The sequence below is a fragment of the Malus sylvestris genome, chromosome 9 (assembly GCF_916048215.2).
Source record: "Malus sylvestris chromosome 9, drMalSylv7.2, whole genome shotgun sequence".
Taxonomy (NCBI): domain Eukaryota; kingdom Viridiplantae; phylum Streptophyta; class Magnoliopsida; order Rosales; family Rosaceae; genus Malus; species Malus sylvestris.
In genome coordinates, this window is record NC_062268.1 from 28234876 (window position 1) to 28242491 (window position 7616).

The window sequence follows — 7616 nt, forward strand, 5'->3', positions numbered from 1 at the left end:
CTAGGTAGGTAATTGTCTTGTTACAATTGTTAAGTATAAACCAATGTGCTACCTCCATGTCCATTTTGTTAAACGACTCCCCTCTGATTGGCTCGCCAAAGGGTCATGCAATTTGGGCAAAAACAAAAAGTTTTTCACTTCTCACACCACCATCATTATTGCTTGATGTCGATTGAACATAGTCTTAACGTCTTGTAGGTACATTGCACAAAATGTAAGCAACTCAAATGAGACCCATGCCTCCACGATTGATCCTTCGGGCTTTGCCCTGTTCCATACACTCTTTTTTAATTCACCTAGTAGTCTGCATCAATAGATAAAATAACATGTAACATCATGAACTAAAGTATTTATGGCGATTAAATTCCTTTATAGCGGATACATCAATCGATAGTTGACGGGTCTGGCTAGAAATGCCTCATCCGATAAGTGAATCATGACGTGGATCAGGCTTGTGAAGAAAGTTGGAGGAAATATTTGTTTAAACTTGCATAGCACTTTAATAATATGACCGTACAACTATTTAACATTGGACTTGAGCAAAGATCTTGCAGTTAATTGTGAAAAATATATCGCCAACAACATAATTAGGTTAATATCTTCAGGCAATAAGTGTCGAATTCCCACTAGGAGAAGATGTTGAAGTATCACATGACAATCATGACTCTTGAGGCTTGAAAACTTTCCTCCATCCACGTTTGCACAACGACCGATGTTTGAAGCATACCCATCTGGAAACTGTACAGAAGATAAATACTGCAAAAACTCTTTCCTCTTATCCGGCTTCACCGAAAACGATGCAAGCTTCTTTTTGGCTATGTCTCCGTCCCTCATCATCCATAAACCTGGCCTAATGCCCATTTTTTCCATATCAATCCGAGCTTTTATTTTGTCCTTTGTTTTTCCCTCGATGTCTAGTATAGTTCCGACCAGTGTATCAAACACATTTTTCTCAACATGCATTACATCGATGTTGTGTGAATTTTGACCAGTACGGGGGCTCGAACAACCTTGTCTTATGTGTCCATTTCAGACATGTGTCTAGTCTTGTCCTATTTACGAATTTTCCCAACAGAGAAAAATTCAAACGATTCACCTGAGCCAAAATTTAATCTCCAGACTGTTCTTTGGGTCTTAGCTGAATCTCTGTGCTATTGAAGAAGGCTATCTCATTCTAATGCCACTCGTGGTTCCACGGCAACCATTTACGATGCCCTAGGTAACAAACTTTTCCCGAGTGCCAACCAAACGTTATGTTCTCTTTGCAGACTGGGCATGCGTAATAACCCTTAGTGCTCCATCTAGGCATCATAATGTACGCTGTAAAAATAGTTTATAGTCCACATCACTGGTACTCGCAAAGTGAACATCTTATCGGTAGATTTATCGTACGTGGGAACATCATTTTCCCATAATTCTTTTAGTTCATCGGCCAACGGTTGTAAATAAACATTAATAGACGTGCTCAGATCTTCGGTTATCAACAATGTCATCATTATATATTCTTTTTCCATACACTTCCAAGGTGACAAATTATACAGAATTGCGAAGATTGGCCAAGTGTTGTGGTTTTGGTTTAGAACCCCAAACGGATTAAACCCATATGCCACAAGTCTCAATCTAACGTTCTAGGGCTCACGTGCAAAATCGGGGTATAGCTGATCAAACTCTTTCCATACCTTTCCATTTGCAGCATGTCACATCATTATCCATTCACCTATCCTTATGCCACCTCATGTCGCTTGTAGTGTGCGTCGACATATACAATTGCTACAACCTGGGCTTTAATAGGAGAGAACGGATAACGTTTTGTGGAATCTTCGTTGATTAATTCTAAGAGGTCATTTTAAACTGCGACTCATTACATACAGGGCATTTATCCAATGTTTTATTGCCTTTGAAGAACAAAATGCAATTATTTTTACACTCGTGAATTTTTTCACATCTCAATCCAAGACCATTCAGCACATTCTTTGCACTTTTATGATCTTTAGGCAGGCAATTGTCCTTTGGAAGCATCATCTTGAAAGCCCCAAAAAAGTAATCAAAACACCAGTTCGACATATGAAACTTTATTTTGCCATGCATCAACTCAACAATGGTCGTAAGCACTGAAATCCTTCACAACCAAGGTATAATTCTTGTTTGGCATTTTTTAATAGTTTTTCATATTTTTCCAATGCTTCATTGCCCATGGTGGGAGGTGTGGAGCCAAAAATAATCACAAGGTGACATGTGGGTTTTTTGGATAAAAGAGGACAAAAATACCCTTGACGCACATCGGGATTCCTACGCGCGAGCAGCAGGCAATCATCCCTCAACCAAGTCAAAAGTGCCCAAAATAGGTAACAATTCAAAATCTGTTTCATCCATGCTCATCAAATCTTCCCCACAAGGTAACTCCCAAATCATTTCTTTCAAATTATGTTAATTAGTCAATTAATTGATTTATTACCTAATTAATCTATTATTGGCTAATTAACTACAAATTACACCAAAAAAATACCCCAAATGACCGGTCCTTATTCTCCTAATAGGACTAGCCAAATCCCTATAAATAGCTCTCTATTCTTTCCAAAAACTACTTCCAGGTCTCTTGTTAAAATTCTCAAACACGTTCTCTCTAAAGGTTCTTCGACCAAAGCGCCCCCCCCCCCCAAATCATCGTGGGCGTGTGAGGCTTTTGGCCTTGACCAAAGGTGTTAATTTTTTTGTAGGTGCAATTTTGTCCAAAATCAAGGAGGAAGAAATTTGCATCCACATGAAGGACTTCATCTTCTACTTCCTCATTCGTATTCTAACTAGCATTTGAAAAAGCATCATTGATAATGTCCATAATTTGTTCTTTGGGTCCACAACAGATTCAATTGTCTCCACTGCTCGAATAATGTGTGAGGTGAAGCATGTTGTATTTGTTCTCCATGATGATTCCAAGTAGTATAGGTTTCCATCGTCCCATTTCTGACTAAAAGGTATCGAACAGTTTCAAAATATTCAATCATTGAGTTGTTACACTTTCTACAAGGACACCGAATTTGAGTTGAACCCCGATTGTTTGCAATTGAAGAATCAATGAACTAATTTATTCCATCCAAATAATCATCAGCACATCTATTAGGATTATATATCCACTGTTTGTCCATATCACCTTTAAACATACAAAAATTTACAAGGGTTACAACAACTTCAATTATGACATGCCACCTTATGCCTCCAGTATGGGTCCTATCTCATTCGAGAATGCACGATTACGTGTTATAATTTATGGTTCCAACATATTAGAGTTCGATCGTGGGAAAATTTCGGCAGCATCTCCCTGTAATTCTTCAAGTGCCGCAAATACAAAAAAACTACGATGCACGCGAAGAATGGAAAGAGATGCTATCAAATTTCCCACGTTCAAACTCTAATGCTACAAATTGTGCATTCTCAAACTGTCAAAAAATTTGGGACAATTCAAGAATTAATTGGACTACAATCATGCTTTCGCATCCATTTGCAAAATCTAACTAATTCTCAAACTAGAAACTAAGCTTATATGAACATTGCAAACAATTTTTTACACATCCATACAAAAATGTTTGCATACAAATACATAAACTCACAACAATTATAAACTACATATAAAACAATTTCAATGAATTGAAAATAAATAAGTTAGTTAAGAAAATATACCTCCGAGATTTACGGCAACACTACTAAAACTACTGAAAATTCTAGAAGGAAGGCAACTGCTGCAATTGTTTTGTAGCTTCTGCCTTCCTGCATTCTGGTTAAATTCAATAAAGTGGAAAGACTTTACGCAACGAAGCACCGTCGCGCAAAACATGGTGCTTCCACTTTTGATGCCATCCAACTACGCTTTGCCGCGTTTTTAAACACTTTGTGCGATGAACTACATTTAAGAAAAAAAAATTGTGCGAGGAACCATAGTTCGTCATGCATTACCTTTTTTTTTTCTTTTTATATTTCATTTTTTGAAAAAAAAAAGAATTGAATTTTTCCTTTTAGTCTTCAATTGTTTTCAAACCACATAAATACTTAATAAACCAAGAACTTAATTCATTAAACCATTCGTGCATAATTAATTAATATAAATATTTATTAAAATGCATTAATTTTATTTAAAATAAACATTAAGTACATATTTAATTACACTGTTCATAATAAAAAACTTCTAATTCAGATCTCATTATTAAATAAGTAATAAAATTATATAAAAAAAACACTATTCTACTCCTTCATAGGTAGTTCTAGTTCTCACTGTAGTTCTGCCGCACATTGATTATCAAACTTCCACTCCCGGAAACGAGACTTGAAGATGTTATGGATAGCCTTCATCAAATTTGGGTTACTTTTGTCAAGGTCCCAATTAGGCTGTCATGCGAAAATTAATAAATTAAAATCTCACTATTATATTAAATTTAACAAACATAATTATTATTTAACTAATAACTTAACACATACAACTAACTCATCGATCAAGTACATCTTCATCTCCTCAGGGATGGCTCTCCAACACTCCCAATCCGCACCACATTTGTCATGCACCAATACCCCAACGTCGGACCAAAAGTTGGCGTGGGCATCTAACTTCACAACCCCTATTAATTCATCAGAAGTGATTTGGTAACGGCTTCCATCATAAGTGTGTTGGACTCGTACCGCAACTCTTTTCTTCTTGTTTATCAACAAAATATATATTCATAACATTGAAGCTAAATAAAAACTTTATACAAAATGCAAAATTTACAATGCAAACCTTTTCTGGAACCTTTGCCATCCATTGTCTTTGATGAACGTGCACCGCAGTCAGCCATCGTACCAATAATCGAAGAACAAATTGATTATAATTTGTAAAATAGTAAAGCATTTCTTAAACGAATTGTGAAGAATAAGCAGAGCAGAAACGCATATTTATAGGAAGGTTAGGAACTTTGTGTGACCAAGCCTTTGTCACGCAAACATCTGTACTAAATACGGTATTGATTCCTTTGATTCACATGCATTGAATGCTCTGACTAAAAAATTGAATGGATAGCTTTGTCACGCAAGGTTTTCCGTGAGAAAAACTTCGTCATTCCGTTGATTTGCATGCACTGAATGCTCTGGCCCAAAAACTAAATGACCTTTGCTTTTGTCGAGCAAGGTTTTAGCGGGAAAAATTTCAACCAGCGTTTTTTACCACCTTATGCGACGAATGATTCATCGCACAAAACATATAGATTCGAAATATGGTGGTAAACTTAACCGCGTTTTTTACGCCCTTCGAGCGACAAAATGTTCATTGCGCAAGCGTGTGTATATGGGAGATCGTCGCATAAATTTTGTGCGACTAAGATTTCGTCGGGCAAAATTTGTAGCAACGAACGAATATGTAATTATGAAGTTTACGTAAACATAGATCTTCAGTATCTATATTTACGTAAACTTCATAATTACAAACAAATATTCAATTATAATATTTATTCTCAAAATAATTGAAAACTTAAGTAAATTAAATTAACCCATTCAATTATTTAAACAACAAAATATGAATTAAAGCCTAATTAAGTCCAAATACATAACCTAGAAAAAAACCTTAAAATTAAATATTTTCCTCAAAAACATAAATGTAAAACTACTGCTCCGGTAGTCCTCCATTCTGCTCCACGTCATAACGCCACTACTTGTAACCCCTCTTCAACGCTTCCTCCATCAACTCTTCGTTCGTATCATCAAAGTATAGTTACACTGTTCCACATATATGCAAATAATTAATTACAACATATAACAAAAAATTTTACAAAATTAATTATTTTCAACATCTATCACACTTACTAATAATTGATCCATCACCACCTTCTTCACATCCTCGGGCACATATTTCCAACAACACCACTCAGCGGTAGGACAATTGTTCCGCATTGCTACACCAATTGCATGGGCAAACTCCACATATTTCGTCATATCATAGGGCCCGAAGGCCATGCTCTGCTGCCGGTTTCTTTCCTTCATTCGAGCCTGAACCGAATTGTGAAGAATAAGGAGAGCAGAAGTGCATATTTATAGGAAGGTTAGGGACTTTGTGCGACGAAGCCTTCATCCCGCAAACATCTGCACTAAATATGGTATTGATTCCTCTTATTCATTGGCACTAAATGCTCTGACTAAAAAAACTGAATGGACTTTGGTGTCGCACAAGGTTTCTGTGGGAAAAATTTCGTGATTCTGCTGATTCGCATGCACTGAATGCTCTAACCCAAAAACTGAACGAACTTTGAGTGACAAAGCCTTTGTCATGCAAAGTTTCAGTGGGAAAAACTTATTCAAGCATTTTTTTTCCCCGCCAAAAGAAAATTACCTGCAGTTTTCTTAATAACTTTGCGAGACGAGTATCTTTTTTTTGTCATGCATACAGTATTGCGCGACAAAGGTGTGCGTCGTGCAAAGTAGCACCATTCTTGCACGACAAAGTTGTTGTTTCGTTGCGCAAAACACACTTGCGTGACAAATTTTGCTTTGTCACCTAAACATCTGTCGCTCAAATGGTTTTTTCTACTAGTGAATTAAGCTTTATTTATTTTCGTATATTATACTCCATCATCGGTTAAATATATTTAATCAATTTATGGTGTAGGCATTCACATATGATGGACATCTATAAGTTTTCTTTTAACTATTTTTTAGAAAAGTGGTTATATCTTATATTTAATTCACGAAGTTTAATTAAAAAAAAAATTTAAAAGTAGAAAAATAGGACAATGGACTAAATCCAATAACTACTCAAAATTTTGGGCCTAGATCAAAGTCCCCCATATTAGGATTGCCATTAAGTACAAGATGAAATTAACAATAAAACTAAAATTTATCAATAAACCCACACTCAATAATCAAACCCTACCGTTACTTCAACCCCTACCATCATGCAATCTTTATCCTACGTTCAATCTAGCTAAAACCCTAGACACTCTCATAGGGAAAAACAAGCTCTTTTTGACCGATGGATGATGATTTTGAAGTTTTGAATCCTTCAACTAAGATATGAATCGATTTATGCAAGTTTGTGTTCATTTGATTGCAAAATTTTTTAGAGTTTAGGAACAAAATCAGCGCCTTTTCCAAACCATAATACTAGCAGAAACATATATGGGATTTAAATTTTTAATTTTTTTTAATCATCTATATGGAATTAAGCAAAACCAGCAGATGAAGGATTAATTAAAGGGTAATGCAAGGGAGACCAAATTTTTAAACCAAATTTGCAAACCAATTTTTTTATTTTTTTTTGAAGAAAAACCAGAAACCTAGCAGGGGTGAAAGGCTGATAAACGATGTAGGAAGGAGAAAAAAAGTGGGGGAGAAGAGGAAAATTATGAGTCGTTAGATGGATCTAATTATATATATTAGTTGAGAGGAAACTTAATTTTTTTTATCTAACTATATTATCTACACTAAGGGGTTGGGGGAGTAGGCTAAACCTCACAATGGGCATAAGAAGAAGAAAAAAAGTGGGGGGAAAGAGGAAAATTTATGAGTCGTTAGATGAATCTAATAGTGTATATTAGTTGAGAGGAAACTTTTTTTTTTTTTTTTGAAAAAACTATATTGCCAACACTAAGGGGGTGGGAAAGTGG

The 7616-nt window shown here is 35.7% G+C and overlaps 1 long non-coding RNA gene across 1 annotated transcript; it reads right to left on the minus strand.

Annotated features, from left to right (window-relative positions):
• Positions 1 to 5480: 5480 nt before the first annotated feature.
• On the minus strand, positions 5481 to 6001 carry LOC126583816 (uncharacterized). The gene is made up of 2 exons (XR_007609834.1): positions 5821 to 6001; positions 5481 to 5733 (listed from the first exon to the last, which is right to left on the minus strand). It is a non-coding gene; the product is annotated as an uncharacterized LOC126583816 (long non-coding RNA).
• Between the last annotated feature and the right edge of the window lie 1615 nt (positions 6002 to 7616).